Below are 21,233 nucleotides of genomic sequence, written 5' to 3'. Positions count from 1 at the left end.
CGGGAATCGAACCCAGGACCTTCTAGCTGTGAGGTGACAGCACTATCGACTGTGCCACCGTGCCCCCGGGTGTTTCAACTTCTAACAAAAGATAAGAAGGTTAGAGAAAGAGACACAATTAAAGGCCTTTCCTAACTCTCCTTCTCTTTCTCTACATTTCACTGCCTTTCTGTCTCTCGCTATTTCTTTGTTTTCTTTCATTTCTGTTTTAACCGAAATTTTATGGTTCTGTTTGTTATGAATACAAAAAATATATATCTACAGTATAAATTTACACATGGAAGGCCTCTGGTGTGGTACCTGAGGTAAGACGTAAACATACGGGTGCATAGCAGCATATATATATATATATATATATACTGTACATTATGCTATGGACGTTAATTAAGGTGCGAGAAAACAACCAATAGAAAGACTGTGTCTACACCGAGGCGGTGGTCTCCATTTTAACAACAGAGACCCCGTCGAGGATGTGAAAGGCCTGGCTGAGCTTTAACTGCAGGCAAGGAGAACATTAAAACAACCATACGGAAGGTTGAAGTTTAAAAGGACTTTGAAACTCCTACGCCTTTAATTGTCTCGTTTGGCGCCCGGCGGTGGGCCTCCCCTTCAAGGACGGTTCAGCACTTGGAGGTAGATGCATGGGCGGTTTATGAATACATTACGGACAGAAGAAAGAGACTCCTGTGAAGGCGTTTCAAAATCATGAACCATTGTTTTCTTCTGGGTTTTTTCTTATGCAGTTGCTGTCAGACAGAAACCTCCTATATCTTCATATTTTATTTATTCATTTATTGTAAATTAACGCCCTACTTGATCATAGTGCAGGCTCTTCACGCAAATGCAGAAAAAGTGGCAGACCTCCGAGCTCAAAACGCTGCGCGAAGCAACATGCCCAGAATGTGTGGTTAGTAATGGGAGTTTATTCAGGGTTATGAATGTGCATGGTGGAGGGAATGAATGCATGGCGTTGGCAGTTTGTGGAAACGCATGGAATCTCTTTCATTCTGTCAAACCCCGTAGAGCCATCCCATGCTGGGCCTCTCCCCCCCTCTCTCCTGAAGCCTGAAGCAGGGACAGGGATCATGTTCCCAGGGCAACACATCGTCTGTGTACCTGTATTAGCCCTACTATATGTCCCCCCCACAAGTATAGCAGAATTTGACAAATAGACATTGTGAGGAACATTTTCCTGGTACTACAAGAGACGGTTGTTTTATGGTTTAGACGTTACAGTAGAGTTATAGGATTACAATTAGTGCAAGATTCAGGGCCATATATATATACCGGTATGTACAGTATGTATATAGAGGTCAAGTTTAGGGGGTTAGAATTAGAATTAGACTTATGCCTGATGTATGATTAGTTGTGTGCCAGTGTCACGTGCTGAAAACAGCATCACTGTCCTAAAAAGGTTGATGTCCTCCGACTCCTCGCAAGTATGTTAATACAAACGTGTGTGTGTGTGTGGGGGGGGGGGGGGGGAGGGGTGACTTAATCACATCATTTAGGTGAGATATAGTGTCACCTAAATGATGTGATTAAGACACAATAGTCACATTCCTCGTGGCGGTGTTGAATTACAAGCTGTCCATTTGTGGCTGAACCACTTAAACAACACTATGTATACTTTGTCCAAAACGGTGTATCTCAACCAGGTCTCAGCACCATCAAAGCCCCTTTAACTTCCATTATGACATTTAAGTTAAATATTTAAATATATGTGGTAAAAAATGAATAAACTGTGGAGGTACCTCTGTGGTCTACTGGCAATGCGCATAATTAGGCCTATAGGCAGCATTTGCCGTTTGGTGGTGTTCGGAGGAGCAGGTTTTTTTTTTAATATGCAAAGACAATGGCTCTTATTTCAGCATGAAATCACCATCGATGATGTCATTGGTAGCCTCGGCCCCAGTCTTACTCTTCTGCAAAGAGAAAAGCACATGGTCACAACCTTAGGCAGAGACTGCATAGCTGGAAGTGTCGGGCCGGAACATCCGTCAGATGTATTTCCCCCGGATACGACATGTTTCGACCAATTACAACACGGAGAATGTAAACAGATTTGCAAAGCGTCATCGTCATTTCCTTGAGCAGTACTTCTGCCAAATTCTAGCACCTCCATTTATGCACTCTACAGCGTAGGTCTTGCCCAGCGTGTGTCATTGGTAGGCAGAACTTTCTACCCACCAATGAGTTCGACAGAAATGTCACCTTGTAATGTTTTGTTATAGGACTTATAGGACAAATTATGATGATATGGGTGAAAATGGGTGAACATAGGTGCTTTAATTACAGTATGTTCCAGTTGTTACTGCTGTTGTGTATCCTATACTGACTCACGTACCAGTGAGGAGCCCCCACTGGGAGGACGTAGGGGTAGGCCTTCGTCCTACTCCTCCCGCCCAACACTTCCTGTAGAATTACGTACACTGCCAATGTTCACCCTATATCCTGGCTTCCCTCCCCCGAAACAAATGCCAATCGTGGCTTTGTCGTGTGGACACCCGACAAAGCCGGATGCATCCTGGTGGATATGGACCCTCCGTGGTGGCGGGCAGGCACTAGAGCACTGCGCCACTCAAGCGCCTGCATTTTTTTTTTATCCACAAAAGCTGTGGACATTATTATAAATTAGAAGGTAACACACGGAAATAATGATTGGACAAGGGGCCCGACCCGTGGGCGAGGGACGGCTATATCCTAGGATGGATGCCATTGAAGCTTGCGTTCAGACACAGTTCTTCTGACAGAAACCAAAACGAGCTGGGCCATAAAAGCACTCGGGCCACTAATTGGGTCATTTTAGAACGTGCAGTCCGCTGATTAAATATCGCCTCCGTCGGATGGAAACCTCATATGTCCAAAACTGTTTGGACATTTGGACTTCTCAGGATTCATACAAGCTGATCTTTTGATGCTTTTGTGTGACATTGTGGTATGATCAAGTAGAGAGTTCATTTATGCGGAAAATATCACAGAAAAGTTAAAATATGGAGATACAAGGTTTTCCTGCCACGACTGCAGCGGTTATATTCAGGCGGGCATATCAAGTTTAAACAGACAAGTGGGCGTCATGTGGGCACGACATGAGTTCAAGTTCACACCTGAAGAACAGATGTCTGTATTGTAATCGTGTAACCACACATTGTCGCTGTTGGATAGAAAGCTTGTATGTTCAACAGCGTTACTTTTGAGCCAGTGCAAAAAGAAATGTTGTTCCAATGGACCCAGTGTACTGTAGTTATTTATTCACAGGCTGTTGTTAATACTTTGCATTGGTTCAATATCATGATCTTTCACACACACACACACACACACACACACACACACACACACACACACACACACACACACACACACACACACACACACACACACAGGAGTATTTCACCACTTATGTTATGTTCTATCAATGCCCCATGAAGCCTTGAATTAAAACATGCTTTGTCGCAGTCTCCTATTGACTTTTGACCCGATCATCAAATTATTTGCTCAGGAATTAGACAAAAACGAAAAGAAATTCCATAACTTCAAGGCTTAATATGGGGTGTGTAAAAATAAGTAATTATTTGGGTGAACTACTCCTTTAATCAGGTTCACTTCATTTGGTGAGTAATTGCTGATATGAAAGTTTTCTTTCACATTCTGCACTGCAGCACACGTGATGCTTCTAATGAATGATTGTAGATTAATATTTGGCCAAAGTAACGTGTAGAACCGTGCCAGAACCGTGCCAAATGGTCCAAATTACCCGACAAATATCGTGCGTCAGCGTGCGCGCATGTGAGGGGCCCCTTTCATCAGAATACCCATGGCTGATGAAGCCTATTTTCACCATTGGGCCTATGATATATAATATCTACAAGCTCAAGACGAGTCGCGATGCACCCAAACCTCTGAATGATCTCGTAGTGTAGTTAGGTGACATTCACACCAGAAAGCTTTACTGCGATTACAACGAATCCTGCTGCACATTGTCAGAAAGTGCGCTTTGTTTGGCAGGTGTGAAGCATCATTCGAATCCTAATGATAATCAAAGAACTGCATTCTACTCCGACCAAAAACGGGGGTTTCGCTTCGCTTCCAATCGCACTTGATTATGATTCTATGCAGGTGTGAATGCAATCCGCAGCAAATAAAGGAAATGAAGCAAACAATGTGGCGGGTGAGGAGCTAAACACAGTTGGAGACGGAGAAGGCATATTTTATGCAGCGCAAAGATGTCCCGTTACGTTAAGACCGAAGCCCATGGTCGAAATGAGGAGTACATTAATCAATTGCTTAAGGAAACACATAAAAACACTGCAGTGTAGCCTACAGAATATTCTGTCTGTCTGTCTGTCTGTGCGTGCCGTAAACATGGAGTGCTGTCACTGTGTGGGGACTTAGGCCAGGGACTTTTTATGTCTGTGCCTCTATGCCCAAAGGAACAGAGAGAGAGAGAGAGAGAGGTTCAGTTCCCGACGGCACGAAACATGCACGTTATGAGTATAATTTTAACACCATAGATTTTACTGTGTAGGCTATAGTTTATGAATTGAACACATTGATAAAATTCCCTGCTGCGTTTCCTTGCTGCGCTTGACACAGCCAGTGTGAAGGCAAACCGCAGCTAATTAAATATGCAAGAATCCCAACTTCTCCGCCCATTCGCATCGAGTCTACCGAAGTATTAGGTGGGAATGTGACCTTAGTCTACAGCCAGCTGAACTGAACACATTTTACCTGCTCTAGTAGGCCTATAGTAAGTATGCATTTTGAGAATATAAACAGTCCAAGTATAGTTTCTCCTGGGCTAATAGGAGAAATGTCCAGATGCTAATCTGGCAATCCATAGTATGGTAGGAGTCTGAAAGTGGCACCTCAGCATTGGCCCATGCATGACCATTGCGGTATATGACTGGATGATTAGATTCCATTTTATTCTCCCCACACTCACAGGGGCAGAACTCCATTAATGATCAGAACGTATCCTACTGCAGAATGTGATCAATCGATCCCCAGGTATTAATATTCCAGACATTGTTGAATATTCTGAGTTTATTATATTAGGATTTCAATTAAACTGGCTTCATTTTGTGATAACCATTGATCAAAGCATGTCACACAGTCTGGAGGAAGTGGGTGCCTGGCTGCTATACCACAGATCAATGGTGGCCGCTGGGTCAATCATTGCAATGGTGTATATCACAGCACACTGACTGAGCCAGCACAGGAAGGAAAGGAGAGAAAGGAGAAAGGGAACATTCCTCTTGAATTTGACAGTATGCGGTTTATGTTCAGACCACACATTCCTGATTTGGTGCCAGTAAAACAATATATATATAGGCCCCATGACAGACATACAAAATGGATGCTATATGTTCAGGGGTGTGGTGCCGTCTTCCTATTGCTGAGTAGCAGCAATTTGCAGAAGTCGAGAGGCTGGTCTGCATTTCATGTGAGGGCAATTCATTGAAAGTCCCATTCATAGCTCTAATCACGGCAGCAACAGCATTAGGGCTCTATGGACCAGAGTGTAGAGTAGGAGAGTAGGGACACACTTTGATAGTTCCAAACATTGCTCCTATGGCTGGAACTATCCCATTGAGATAGAATGAGCACTTCTGCATTCCATTGTTACAATGGGAGTCAACGCTAGTGTCGCCACTCTCTTACTATATTACTCTGCTATGGACCAGAGCTAGACTATGTATATCAGACATACCTGATGTACGCATGCCCTCAGCTTATGTTGTGTTCTTACGGTACCACATTTAAAAATCACACTCGTGAGTCGTGTGAAGTATTAAGGGGCGCCCAGATTTTGGGGGGCATGTTGATATTAAAGTCTATAGACTTGGCTGGCAAATAATTACATCATAAGTAACTACCCTAAACAATTTATAATTGGAATTTATAATTACCGTAGACTCTAAACAAAATCTTCAAGTCAAACGTATTGAATCAAATTCAATTCAATGTATTTTGTAGATTACAGAAGGCAGAGCATAAGAAATGTGTGGCTAGAGACTGAGTGACTAGCTCTCTCATTCAAAAAAATCACATTCCTTCAATAAACAAAACTAAACAAAATTGGCAGAGTTCAGAGTACATGTATAACATTTCACTGTTTCTGGGAAGGAATCATTTTTACACCCTAACGCTGTTCCTCCTTGAAAAGAAGTTTGGCAAAATAAATGACCCACTTCTACCACCATACAGTCCACCACACACACATCTGACTCAAAGTTAGTTGTGTCAAAGTGACTTGTTAAAATAGAAGTGTGTTACTTAGTGGTGGAAGAACTTGACTTTTTACGTTCTGTTCATCATGTGAAGATGATGACGATGATGAATATGGATCAGATAAGGTACACGGGCTGACACAGTTAGAACATGCAAACTGTGGTAACTTCATAGAAAGAGTAATCTGCGTAGAGTTATTTACAATCAGGTCTGTACATTCAATGTCTCTGTTAGAAGCTGTCAAGACCCCAGGGGTCACGGGACAGTTCTAATCTTGATGAAATCTGCAATCCAACAGCTGTGTGTTCAGGGAGCTTCCTGCTCTGCTCTGCTATACAATGTATTTGTGATTGAATCAGTTAGACCTGTTAATAATATATTACATTCTACCTTTGTGACATTATGTGTTAAATAAGGTTCTGCATACTTTATAATATAGTATTGATATTTAGTTAGTCCTAGTGATATAAACCGTATAGTCACTGTGCCACATGAGCTACATGCCAGATGTCCCGCCTACCTCTTACAGGCAGATCCGGTGAAAGCAACAATCTGATTGGCTCCCATAGAGAGGAGGCAGCCTGTTTGAATCTGGAGGGGGGACTTTGTGAAGTGAATATATGGCAATGTTTGGGACCACTGTTTGTGTTCACATAGATTGGCTACTATGATGTGACTCCGAAGTCCGAACTGAGGGCACGGGGCCTTCAGCCCGTGCCTCTGCCTTGTTGTACTGAGTGAATCCTGACAATAAAGCTGGATTCGTAAGACTGCAACCTGCCTGCCTACCTCCGTTCCTTCTCACTCATTCAACCATCGCTGCTACAAGACAAGGGTCATTTGACACAAAATATATACATCAACGACATCCATAGCAAAATGTGGAACAGTGTAATTTCACTATTATTTCACCGGTTACAACTTTCAGCCCACTTAGAATGCATTATTTAGAACTGTATCCCTCAACTATATGTATTGAGAAAACCTTTTCACCCCAGAATGTATATACAAATGTATATATTTGGTCAAGGATCGGATCCCCATCTGAAAAGGTTTAGTGCCGGAGACCCCTCCTACAAGCTCATGTCTCGTCACGACAGTGTGAGCTTGTAGAGCTGCTATTTTCCAATAGTCAATGTATAGGGTTAAATTGGTTAAACTAAAAGTGACGCTGTATTCACTAATATTGCTGGGGACCCCCTGGAACCCCCTTCAAGGACCCCTGCCAGGGGGTCCCCATGCAGACCTCACTTTGAGAACTAATGTTTTTCAGACGCCATTATCTATTCCTCAATTTGGTTTGATTGATTAAATTAGATAGAAATGTAAACAGTATACAGAGTAGTCAGACACTGGGTCTAAAAGGATAGCACCAAAATAAAGCGGTCTTGTTTATATTCGGGTTAATAAATATTTCAATCAATCAATCAATCAATGACTTGGGGAAACTAAAGAATGGTAGACTGTCCCTTTAAACGGGGGGTGGGGGGCGGGGGGATGCTCTCGCGGGAACCGACGCGGGTACGCGCGCCGTGCGCGCCGCCACTCACAGGCGCCCAGCAGCAAACTTGACGGACGGACGCATGAACGAACACAGAGCAGAGAGCTCTGTTCAATATGAATATAACTGCTTTCTGTGGGAAATATAACAAGGTTTATGAGTGAATTTAACAACCGGACACTTCGCTACACCACAGCTTTTTACACGGAGGTTTTTTCCGCTTCGGCGTTTTGAGGAATTTCCAGTTTCAGAGGATTATTGTTTTTTTTAGCCTGAAACTTAATCACCAAACAACAAGGAATAATATTCCCTCCCGTCCCTCCATTATAATAAGGTAACGTTCTGCTATTATCACATTATTATGTCTCTCTCTTTTCTTTCTTTCTGGGTTTGCCTTCTTTTAGACGACATAAATAAAGGAGTTATTGCCGTTATTATTATAGTGAAGTAAGTGAACGTTGTTTTAGATACAAGGAAACTTTCAGGTAGCTCCTGTATGGAAATAATGGGCGGAACTTCAGACAATAGGGATGAAGTAGTAAAGCGACAATCTGCATCTCATTTGAATGTCAAGTCTGCCCTGTGTTATTTATTATGGATGATTCATGAGGAAAAACAAGTTAATTTAACACCGAGAGGGTACAAAATGGAACCAAATGGACCCGGGAGTGGTCCATTTGGTTCCATTAAGTTTGATGCCTTTTTTTTCTCCTTTTCAGTGTAAAATTTTATTTATGTGGTGGTTCCGATGGTTTGAATTGAATTCAGTTGTCTAACGAATAACTAGACAATTTCCTAATGGTGATACTACAGAAACGTCCTTGATAGAATAGCCTAGGGAGAAGTTATTGTTGTAGCAATTTCAATGCCTAGCTGATTGGGGTAGAGTCAGTAGAGATCCCTCGTGGGAAGCATGAAGGTCCCAGGATCGATTCCTCCGGGGTGTCCTTTCTTGAGCAAGACACCTAACCCAGGGCTAACTGCCCACTTCTACCCCTGCACTCAAGTCTGCCCACATGGGCATGGGACGGGTGAAGCTGGATTTCCCCTGTGTGGGATCAAATAGATCTAATTATTTTTCCTAGTTCTAATTATGTATTGAGTTCAATTCAGGGGGCCCCCTGAAGGCTCCCATTGGGGTGTCCCCCGGGCTGGACCCCAGTGGGTTGAGGCCGGGTCATGCTCAATGTGCTTCCACTTGGGTGACCTAACCTGCTGTGCATGGCTGCATGCTTGAAGCGCTGGCAGGCATCTTTAAGTACTATTACTGTATGTATTAGCTGGTTCTTCGCTGTGGTAGAAGAAGTGCTCAGATTTTAACATCTTAAAGTTAAAAGAGCTAACACCTGCACACTGTCTTCAAATGCAGTGAACCAACTTTAATAGGGAAACAGCAACGTTTCGGCCTATGCAGCCTTCATCAGGCTATCTTTACTTGACTAAAAGAGCAAAAGTTTTGGTGTAAAAATGTACTTGTGAGGAAAATGCATTATGAATGTTCAATTTCTCTTTTCGAAGATCTACAAGCTCACATCCCACTGGGGAATCTGGCGATATATCATGGGTCGTGAGCTTGCAGATCGGCTTGTTTACGAATAGCCAAATGTATGTTTTGTTATAATAATAAATAATGTATCTGTAAGTAGTATAAGTAATACGTACTTACGTAGTAACTCACCTTTTCAAATAATTGTATTAGGAGTCCAAAGTACAAGAATCCTCTGAGATGTAGTGGAGAAATGTGGAATAGAATTATCATGTATTGACCACTGGTTCTTTGTTTGTAGATTTGTATCAGTGAGTGTGTTCGCTGTAGTTGAATGTGTGGCTAGATGTCACGGCCAACATCTCAAGGTTGTTGTTTGCAATCGTCAGCATGTTTACTCCGACTGTTTAGACAGAAACAGGAGATTCTTTCTGCTTTGTCCACCAGAGAAAGTTATGCTATTTTTAGTCTACTGTAAGTGGTTTCCCAATGTGGGGTCCGGTCCAGGGACCCTTGAGGGGGTTCCAAAAGGACCCTTGCAGTTCTGGAACCCTGAGAGTGTTGATGATGTCTGTGAGAACTGAGGTGTCCACTCTCACTGTCACTTTATTTCACAGTGTCACCTTTTTTTGTCTTTCAGTGTGTAAGCCTTTTTGTTGTTTTATAGTCTTCACTGAGAGAGTACACATCACATGGAACCAAATGGACCCATAAGGCTCAATTTGTACACATGGGGGTCTTTGAAGTTTGAAACTAATAAAACGTGTAAGAAGAACTACTGTCTCATGTGAGGTAGAAGGAATGGCCAACTGGTTGCATGAGTTTTGTAGTTGTGAGCTGTGAATTGGCCTATAAAGTAGACCAGTTAGTCTCCATTTCACTAATATATTTCCAGATGGGGTTCCAGGTTGGTGCTTTTAGGCAGCTCTCTCTCTCTGACAGCATGAATGGTTTAATCAGGGTAGGGCAGATGGGTCTGGCATTAAAAGTGTCTACACTGTGACTGAGTTACATAACAAGTTACCAAAGCCACATACATACATACTCAGTCTGTTAACTGTTCTGGAAATCTGTACAAACAAACTGTAGGGGAGTTAGTACCACGATTAACTACTCTTCTCTTACTACTCCCTTCTTTCTTTTCCTTTCTCTGTCTTTGTTTTCATTCATTATCTATTATTTTTCTATTCTTTCTTGAAGACGGAAAATGATGGGAGCTTGTGATGTAGCCAAATAATTTCACCCACTTTTTACTCCCTGCAAATTGAAATTGAGTCGTTTACTGACTCTCTTTCTATCTGTCTCTCTCTCCCCCTCTCTTTCTATCTGTCTCTCTCTCCCCCTCTCTTTCTATCTGTCTCTCTCTCCCCTCTCTTTCTATCTGTCTCTCTCTCCCCCTCTCTTTCTATCTGTCTCTCTCCCCCCTCTCTTTCTATCTGTCTCTCTCTCCCCCTCTCTTTCTATCTGTCTCTCTCTCCCCTCTCTTTCTATCTGTCTCTCTCTCCCCCTCTCTTTCTATCTGTCTCTCTCTCCCCCTGTCTTTCTCAACTGGAGCGGTTTACTGTAGTCTAGTGCCTTGGCTGTTAATAGGCCTGCCTATTAGCGTTAAATAAATCACACTTAAGTGAGCGCTGATTTTAACTATGTCGACAATAAACATCGGCAGGGGACCCTGAGTTTATTGTTCATTATGTTCTGTAAACAACAACCCCCGCCTCCTTGTAAAAACCGTTAGCCAGGACAAACGTGAGTGGACGTCTTGACAAATGAGCTGCGGTTTGTTTTGGCCCTGCAGGCAGTGAACTGACTCTTGCCCTCTGACACCAAGGGGGTCCTGTAGCACGCCTAAACCTCTAGTGTGCGCATATAGAGAGTGTGATATAGTGTGTGTTTGAGTGGGGTCCTGTGCAGTCTTATGTGACTCTTTTTGACTACGAGAACCAAGTGAACCGTGTCGTGGATGTGTTTCCATGATACGCTACAGCTCTGTTTCAAGTTTTCGAGGTTGTTCTGAGAACTGATTGAGTTCTGGGAACCATGAACTCAGAACTTAAACTTTGAATTGTTTGTACGTAACGTGACACGTTGGATCAGCTATATCCACCTTTTTGATAACTTACCTCCCCCTTCAGGGACAGTTCTGGTTATAATGAAAGCACATAAACCAAACACTGTCACAGAAGTTACGCTTAGCCTTCATAGTGTAAGTGTGTTGCATGAGGGCTGTGCAGGCTGTGTCCACTCTGACCCTGGCTGGGTCATACTATAAAAAGTGGACCCAGTGCCTCCCTGCTTGGCACTCAGCATCAAGGGTTTGATTGGGGGTCCCTGTGACATACTAGCATCATGTCCAGGGAATGTACTTGTCTTGTACATCATGTCCAGGGGTTGATCAAGCTGCCTCACACTACATAATCAGGAGATAGGCTCCTGCCCCTATGGGCCATAATTATGGCTTGGCAAGGCTTTACTTACTATGCAGTCTTAGAAGCTTCCATGTTCAGCATTTGATATTTTCGGTGAGACGGAAACCAATATTACTCTGTGCGTGCAATGCTGTGCACTCACTGCAGCTCACAACACACTGACGCTATGAGCTTGCAGATCTGTTTTGTACGAGACACTGCCTCACAACTGAGTGTAACACAGCAAGGGGCCCCATACAGAAGCACAGGAGGAAGGGACACTGCAGCACGCAGTGACCAGACAGTGGCCAGGCAGGGAGATTTAATGCTATTAGGTCAGCCTGACCATTAGCACGCCTAGCAGATGGTCCCATGGTGGTAGAGGGAGTGCATTCACACGACATCACACACACGCGTGAAGCCTCCGTCCCTTTGTCAGGGTTCCTCGTGTTGTGTTTAATTTTTGTGTTAGTGGTAGCTTGTATTTTCAGCAGATTTATTTATATATTTATTGTGTCTTCCAGACTGTTGTCAGAGCAGAGGGTGCACAACCCCCCACCCACCCACTCTGTGAAGCTGTTTGTTGGGGGTTGCAAACCATTTAGAGTCGGAGATTAACAGACTCAATTTGGATAATTGAATAATCAATAATTGTTTTTCTTATGTCATTGGCTTATCATCACCCCCCGCCACAATAATCATATTTGAACTGGGTACCCCCACCCTGACAAGCAAACTATACATTTAGTTTGACTCAGTTCCAAAGATAAAAATATTGTGAAAATAGCCGAACTACAAGCTCACAGTGCCTCTTGTTGAAAGTAATTTGTGACAATTTGGTATAAAAAAGGTCTTAAAGGTCATTAAATTGTAACTTTTGAAATGTGGACATACAGTACAACGCACACTTATACATTATGCTGCTTTGTTTACTGCAGACTGAGTGAGAAAATAATGTTGCAAATTACACTTAATCATTTGGGGGGACCCCCAAAATAACTATTCAGGGACCCCCGGTTTGGGAGCCACTGCTATAGAGGAGGATCAGCATCATTCTCTCCACTCAGCACAGTGAGGACACTGCTGGCTACCTGCCCGGGTTCGAATGCTCTGAGGTCATTTCCCTAGAATCTGCCTCAGAGGGAGTGAGAGTGGGGGAGCAAAATGTGTCTCTCTATATAAGTCGTGTGCCCTTGCTTCTCAGGCTGCAGGAAATGCCCAGAATGTACGTTGTTTTGCGGACTCTGCAGTCCACCCACCTTTATCCCATGGCTCCATATAGGCCACTGTACTGTTGTGATGGAACGATAGCAGCAGAGAGTCTTGGCATTTAGTCCTCTGGCCCCGAGGGAGACTGCTAACTCTTATTATGACCGTCCTCACAAAGGGTAATAGATATTGAAGGGCATTTGTTTTTACTGGAATCCAATCCTTCCATTATTATGAGGGCTTGTCCGACCTATAGCTGAAATAATGTGTAAGAACACCTCCCTCGAAGGTTCTGGGTATTTATTAAATAATGTGTAAGAACACCTCCCTCTAAGGTTCTGTGTATTTATTAAATAATGTGTAAGAACACCTCCCTCTAAGGTTCTGTGTATTTATTAAATAATGTGTAAGAACACCTCCCTCGAAGGTTCTGGGTATTTATTAAATAATGTGTAAGAACACCTCCCTCGAAGGTTCTGGGTATTTATTAAATAATGTGTAAGAACACCTCCCTCGAAGGTTCTGGGTATTTATTGGGTAATGATCTCCACCCACCTGCGTGAAATGATGACACGTTTAAAAATCTGCGACGAACAAAAATACGAACAGCTGACTTGAATTGACATAATTCATTCAAAACACTCTGACAAAGTAGAATCCTATTTCATAATGAAACCCAGCTGAAAATAACGTATGACATGTACTGTACTGTACTGTACACGTCATTATGTTTGCACATATCCTCAGCTTTCATAAGGACAGTGGGAAGCCATTCTCAGGTGCCCTCAAACTAGGCCCGATGACTGGCTATTTTCAAAATCATTTAGAATTTGTTTGTGATTGAAGTGGTTAACTTAAACCCAGGACCTTCTTGGCTAGAGGTGCCATCGCTAACCACTGTGCCACCAATCATAACGGCGTTGTTTTGAGTTTATGTAGCCACAATGTTGTATTACTGATCATAGGTCATCACAGCATGTTGTCGTTGTCAGTTAAAGACACATTGATCTCACATAGTCACAGTTCAAAAAGGCCGACCTTTGACACCACAGTGACACGCTACGCTGAGCTCATCCGTCACGTCTTAAACCACAAGATATGTATTTTTAGATGGAAGACAATCTTCAGGTTATCAGTCTACTTAAAGAGGTTAGAGTCCGTGGCAGAAGACCAGTGGTGCTCAAAGTGGGGTCCGGGCCGGGGGTCCCCCAGTCAAATGATTGATAGTTATCTATTAACCAATAGAGGGTATGCGCGTGACATCATCATCATACCAGGAAGCTATGCGGTAACGCCTGCTAAGTGGCAAAAAACTACTTTCTGTCCTTGACAGCCCAGACATCCACACAGAAAAGTCCTATTATTATTACATCCATGATTACATTAAAAAACGCTAAACAACGTTAAATTCACTTTGCCACTCGATTTGCAATTCACTATGCATGTGCATACCCACTATTAGACCCCTCTGTAACTGAGAGTGTACAAATGTATGAATTGTACACTCTCTCAGAGTTAAAAGGGTATGGAATGGGAGGTCCGGGGGTCCTAATTAAAGCAGTAGTTCACCTAAAAAATGTCTCTGATTTTCTATCAATTACATACCACACGAAGCCTAGAATTCATGGAGATTGTTTTTGTCCCATTCCTAAACCAATAGGAGGCTCAGTAGGAGAATCCTTTAGTCTCCGCCGGTCATACAAGTTTGTTTAGGAATACGATGAAAACAAAAAGAATCTACTACTTTAAATGCTATAGCTGTGAAAATTCTTCTTATATGGGGTACCTGCCCTGGTATATCTTTACAGAAGGCGGGCCAATATGTTATGTATCAATTTTGAGGGGTTCTTGACATGAAAAAAAGTGTAGACAATGTTTGGCTTGATGGATGTTTCACATTCTCAGCTGTTGTTCTTGGACAGCGTAAATGGATCACAGTGAACTCTCCTGGGATTCAGAGATGTTTTGTCTCAGACAAAAAAAATACAGGAGCCTCCCTTACCCTCCTTTCCTTCTTGAAAGGGGGGAAGCCTGCCGCTAGCTGAGTAGCTGCTTGCCTCACGCCTTTGAACCGAAGATGAATCGCCCTGCGGATAAGGCTGTGTGTTGTTTCTCTCTTTGAACCGTCCCTGCATGAAAAGCAAAACGCAACCAGACTTCACAGGGGGAAAAAAATGATTAGAAACGTGCCGACAAGAGTTCAATTCTGGAACAGTTGAAGTAGTTCTGATGGCATAAGAGAGGCTACACATTTTCAACAGACTTACTTTAATTCTCCGGAGAAAGTAGAGTCTGCTCAGTGTTGCCATGTCTGCTTATTTCCGTAAAGTTGCTTGTAAATATTGGTTTAGCTTTTTTGGGCTTGTCTAAAGTGTAGTTGCTTATTTGAGCTCACTTTTTTGAGCGGTGCTAAGTCACTCCAATACGCAGCTACTGTGTTTGTGTGTGTGTGTGTCCGTTTTCATGTAATTGTCCTCATATCCCCATTCTGAAAACGTTTTGTGTCAGGGTTGTTAAAGTGTTTTCAAAATATTTCACATTTAGCTTTTTAAGATTCTTTGGAAAATGGCAGATCTAGAATCTCACAACACTTTACGATTCGTTGTAGGCTACTTTAAAATAGCTGATGCATATAGCTTTAAAGTGATCATGTGGCCTTACTGGCCTATAAGTCGCTTCTTTTGGGCATGTTTTGTTTTCGTAGACATGGTTGCTTATTTCTCTTGCAGAATCTGGCAACTGTTGCTAACCGTAACCCCCTGGAAAGTCTTGTCAGTACTCCAGATTGAGTCGTCGCTGTAACTCTATTACCCAAAGTGAAACCTTAGTGGAGCCTCTTACATGCCCGGAACCATGCCTTGGACGACAGTTTGTCATGGCTCTGGCCCCAGTGCCATGGACAACAGTTTGTAATGGCCCTGGCCCCACATCGTATCTCCTTTCCTGACTGTTGCATGTGCTTGCCAGCCCTGCCTGACCCCATAACACAGTGGTTCACAAGCGTTTTGGCTCGAGTCGAGACCCAAAAGACTTTGGGTCCCCAGGGACCCAAAGTAGGGAAAATAGCCGATCTGCTATTTCCACTAGTTTTTAACACACTCTGTCTTTTCAAATCAATCAGTTCACTCTGCCATGGACGGAGATCTGTGTTTTAATGTTATCATGCAGTCTTGTGCACTTTGCAATTTGCATCTTAAACAAAATAGATTTCAATTGTCCTCTCTACATTCTGCGATATATGACGCACCTGACCTGCCTACGTTTAGGCAGTAGACTCCCTTTATTTTGGGCATTGTTATGATTCTGAATAAGAACAAATAAGCACATTGGCAGATTAACTGTATGCTTTATCATGTAAAGCTCGTAATAGCTTTTGTGGCGTAAGTAACCCTCCCTTGTTTATGGCCGCATGTTGTTGTTGGTGTTGCTTTAGAGTTGTGAAACCGGTTTAGATAACTAACTTAACTCCTCATCACTATCATGAGAAACACACACACAAGCTGAAGACACTAAAAGAGGGCAGGATCATTGCATTCCGGAAGGTTGAGAACATCAACCTCGCTTTGGTTTCTGTTGGACATAAATTCACCAGTGAACCACGTTCCCAACTCCGTCAGCTGAGCTGAAACTGACACACCTGCTCCCCCCCCCCCTCCCAAGCCTCTGTCAAGCCTCTGTCACTGTTACACACCTGTCCCCCCTAGTCATGCCTCTGTCACTGTGACACACCTGTCCCCCCCTAGCCAAGCCTCTGTCACTGTCTGCGTGTCTGGAATCTGGAATCTGGCTTTTGTTGTCATCTTTTGTGGTAGCCCCGGATACACCAACACGTTGTGGTGTGTCACTGCTGTGCTGTTGTTTCAACCTTCTGTATGAATGACTGAGTCACACTGTCTGTGGTGAGAAAGTGCTTCCTCAGAAAACACCTCGCCCTTGATTTCATGGTCATACTTGGATCATTCTGTGCTGTGCCAGACAGAGACTCACTCTGTCCCAAGTGTTTTGCCCAGGCGGACAGGGTTTTGAGGTGATCTTTTACAGTCTATGGTCGTGATGCGACACGTTTATATATATATATATATATATATATATATATATATTCAGTCAAGTAGATCAGTTATTTTGTGTGTGCAACACTAACGTAAGTATAAAAAAATGTACGTATCATTGTAGAAGATTGGGATGCTTGCTGTGGTAATAATCCCATCCGATTCATGGGCTGTTTTATTTGACCTAAAGCCTTTAACGAAAGTGATTTTAATATAGGAGGCAGCGGAGCGGACCTTCTAGTCTTCCTGGTAGCAGACTCCTTTTTTATTAAAACCCAACGGCCAAGTTCAATAGGTCCCCCCCTCCCCCCTCCCTGCTCTGTGGTCCGTGACAGCACTGATTCAAGCTTCTGTTGAAAACACGGTTAAGCATTAACTAAGTATGATTCCATTAAACCCTCCCTCCCCTCCCCCTCCTCCTCCTCCAACCCATACCGTTGCTCTGACAACAGGCCCTCGCGCCCCAGCGGTGGGGTGGCGAGTAATTAAGTATATTGTTGCTGTCAGGAAGAAACCTCACATCTCCATATTATATTTTAGCGTTTTTTTGAGGTGTAAATTAATGCCCTACTTGATCATACTACTACAGCGTCACACAAAAGTAGCGGATCCACAAGCTGGAAACGTGGCCAGAAGCGACATGTTTTGAGCTTGTAAATCTGCTATTTTTGCTACTTTTGAATGTGAATCTGAGAATGTTTGGACAATTTTATTTTGAAATGACTATACTATACGATACTATATACTTCTACTCCACTACATCTCAGAAACAAATATTTCACTTTCTACTTTCTACTCTACATTCACACTTTTGTTTTGAACAATTTTATAACAATTTGAGTGCTTTTACTTTGTTACTGCAAGCATATTTTTGTAATACCTTTGTACAGATTATGAATACCGGATTATGTGTATATTGTGGCATCGCTACTTTTACTTAAATAACAAATAAATGCACCGTCACATGCATGCAGTGGAAAACACGCGCAGTGCAGCTGGGTCGGGTCAGGCCCGCTGTGGTGCTCTGCTCTTTTCACAGTGTGGCGGACGCTCATTGTTCTCTGGCTCCGTATGGACACGCACACAAAACAGGTGGTCCCTCTCTGGACCGCAGACGCTGAGTTGACAACAAAAGGGGAACGGGGTGGGGAGGACGGGGGGGTTATAAGATGCCACCTCTTCTCTGACTGTGCCAGAGAGATCATAATTCCAACTGGGAATCTATATGTTAAGGTCGATTTGGTGGGGAGTTGAGGTATGGGTTAGGAGAGATGGGGATGCACCGATTGGGGTATTCTGTGCCAATACTGATTTTTTAAATTATAATCTGGGTAATAGCTGATGCCATAATGTTTTGTTTTGTGTTGTTCATTCCTTTTTTTGTGACAGGAGGGAATACAATAACAATCTTGCCCTTCACGTTCACTATAGCCTCACTTTTAATGAGCACACATTCAATCATATATAGAATCTACAGTTACATGATCTATATTATAGATTGATGAGACATCAGATCAACATCATGCCACCGGCGCCGCTGAATGTCATCTGGTCTCATTTGCGGCTACACCGGTGGCAGCAGCAGTAGCACAACAACACGCCAGGCCAGTACGCTCAGATATCCCCGTGCATACATGTACTATTAATTGGTGCATCCCTAATGAAAGATCCATATCTCTGTTCCTTTTTGTACCGTGTGACCCATGTGAACACAAAGGCGTTATTCATGGCCTTCCTGCTCTCCAACAGGACATAATAGTTTTAATCCAGCCCAGGGGGGGCGGCGGTGGTCCACTTGTAACAATACTTTGATAGATAAATATCTCTGTCCCTTTTGTCTGGTTGTATTAAGTGTAGGGCGTTGACGCTATACCTGCCATATAGGCCAGTTTCTGTGCAGAATATACACGTGCACTGTCTGAGTGTAATGTAACTCAGGAGGTTATACAACCTGGAACCGAATGGGCTAGTGAGCGAAGCGCTGATTTCACAGTGTAGGTTACGTGTGTGTGTGTGTGTGTGTGTATGCTGGTAGCTTTAGGGTGTGTCAGAAGGAGGTCTTCTTGGCTTCTGTCGTTTCCAGTGAGTGCATTCATTGTTTCTTGTTGCTGTTGTTAATTCCCCACAGTCGTGATCTGTGTGTGATTCTTCTGTTGGACCTTCCGTTCCGCTTGGCTTTGTCTTCAGCCCGTCGGGAGCTGTGTGTGTATGTCGTGTCAGGGAAGTGGGCCAGATCGTCCTGATGACCTTTTTTAACCCGTACACGCCCCATCTGACAGCGACACGGGGCAGTACACAGTAGAATCTTCCGGTGTTAATTTGGTTTCCATTTCCATTTGGTTGCATTTGTACTCTCTCAGAGTCCAACTGAATTTTATGAGCAATGTGTAGAGCAGTTGATGGACTTTGGTATCATTACCTTGTTGCTCCATGTATTTGTGCACATACAACACACTCATGCACACATTGCACGGACGCACACACACATACACTCGTAAACACCAGGTTTACGATGATCTTGCGTGCTGTGCTGCTCATCTTATGAGAATTGCTCCCGTCTTCGTAAATCCAAAACCACTCGACATTTCCAGGAACTCGAAATTCTCTGCTTCGTCGCCAAGACCAACCCACATAGCCACACACACACACACACACACACACACACACACACACACACACACACACACACACACACAGGCACACAGTTAGAGGGATAACTAAAGTACAAACACTCCAGAAAGATGAATAATGGCAGTGAACTTGTGAAGAGGGACTTTCCTGTGTCAAATCAAGGCGGCACTTTGATTCCAGTATAAGCCACATGTTTATCATTTCGCTTCAGAAGTCGCAGGCCGGCCAGATTCACAGGTCTCACATTATATGCATCAATGAGATTCTGATGTTGAAATAGGGCTCAATTGGGTCATTCATAATGATGTACTTTTCTTTTTTTTAATTTGTTTTTGGCTTTTGTGCCTTTTATTGATAGTTACAGTGAAGACAGACAGGAAAGAGGGAGAGTGAGGGACTCACTGTCAGGCCAGATCCTATATGTGGCATGTGTCTGGACTACTAGGCCAGCAGGCGCCCCGATGATGTACTTTTCTTTCCCTAGAAATGTAGTATAAAGTACAATATTTGTCTTTGAAATGTAGTGTGGATACTAATCTCAAGTAAAGTAGAGATACTTTACAGTTACTGTCCACCATTGCTAAGATGTGATTCCAATGTAGTCATCATATGTCATCATCTGCCTTCCGTGTGTTTTGGTGAAATATCAGTTGGAGCTCATTTGGATGTAATTTGTTTTGAGACTGTGCAGGGTTGTCAGACCATACCATACCCTCTCCCTTCCCCTCCTCCGCCCCGGAAGACTTTAATCAAAGAGCTTTGATATATTACCAAGATAGACTCAACCCCAGGCTTCCTCCCCACTAGTATGACACGGTATACAGTCATTCGACACTAAATGGACTCCCTACGTGACTTCAGCTTGTCTGCATTGATCTGGTGAACGTCCTGTGATTACGGTTATGTCTTGTGGCTGAGAGAGTGTTGATGACACAGACATGTCTTGAACAAAGATCATTTTGAGCTCACAATGCCCTGTGAGCTTGTAGTTCAGCTATTTTCACCATATTCATCTGTGGAACTGAGTCAAACTAAATGCAATGCCTACAATTCCAAGTGCTTGTCAGGGTGGTGGTGGGGGTCTCCAGTTCAAATATGATTATTTTTGGGGGGTCATCACAGCCTGAAAGGTTTGGGAACTTTTGTTCTATTGGAATGAACAGAGTAGACTAACAGCCTACAAGGGGGGCCAGGCACCCACCACGCCACCAGATCTAGGAAATCTTTCAATCGACTGTTTGGCGGTCTCGATTTCTCCATCTGTCTTTGCTTTTCAATCCAGCGGTTATCAAAGTGGCGTCAGGGTGTCCTTGAGGGGGGGGGGGGGTACCAGTGGGTCCCCACAATTAAAAGGTAAATTATGGCAAAGTATAATGGTATAGTATGTAACTTTGCTCTGTGTTTACAAATAAATACGATTTTTAACCCGCCATTATTTCCCTCTTGGTGCAGTCATCAGCCACTGCAGTAGTGTAGTGTGGTCGGTGGTGCAGATTTATCGCTGTGATTTGGTGTTTTCAATGTTTGTTTTAGACGGTTTTGGCCTACCAAAACAAACAGTGAAAACACCAGAATACACTGAGAGGGCAGTGTGTCCCTGCACGTAAAGACCATGCAGACACCACCACACTACAGTCAGTGGCATGATGTATCGTTTTGTTATGTAACCATACACAAAACAGAGAATAGAATCACTGCATTAATCCACTGGTTGATGGAAT

General features: G+C 43.2%; 1 protein-coding gene across 2 annotated transcripts in view; it reads left to right on the top strand.

Moving 5' to 3' along the window:
* Positions 1-7,794: 7,794 nt before the first annotated feature.
* LOC308332688 (cdc42 effector protein 4-like) overlaps positions 7,795-21,233 on the top strand; it is a 36,258-nt gene continuing 22,819 nt past the window's right edge. For both annotated transcript variants that reach the window (XM_080788698.1, XM_080788697.1), the window contains exon 1: positions 7,795-8,066. The gene's annotated coding sequence lies outside the window, so the exon portion shown is untranslated. The remainder of the gene's footprint in view (positions 8,067-21,233) is intronic.

This window comes from Protomyctophum bolini (genome assembly GCF_963924005.1).
Source record: "Protomyctophum bolini genome assembly, chromosome: 18".
NCBI lineage: Eukaryota > Metazoa > Chordata > Actinopteri > Myctophiformes > Myctophidae > Protomyctophum > Protomyctophum bolini.
Note: the sequence above shows the minus strand (reverse complement) of the source record. Positions and strands in the feature narration are given on the sequence as shown.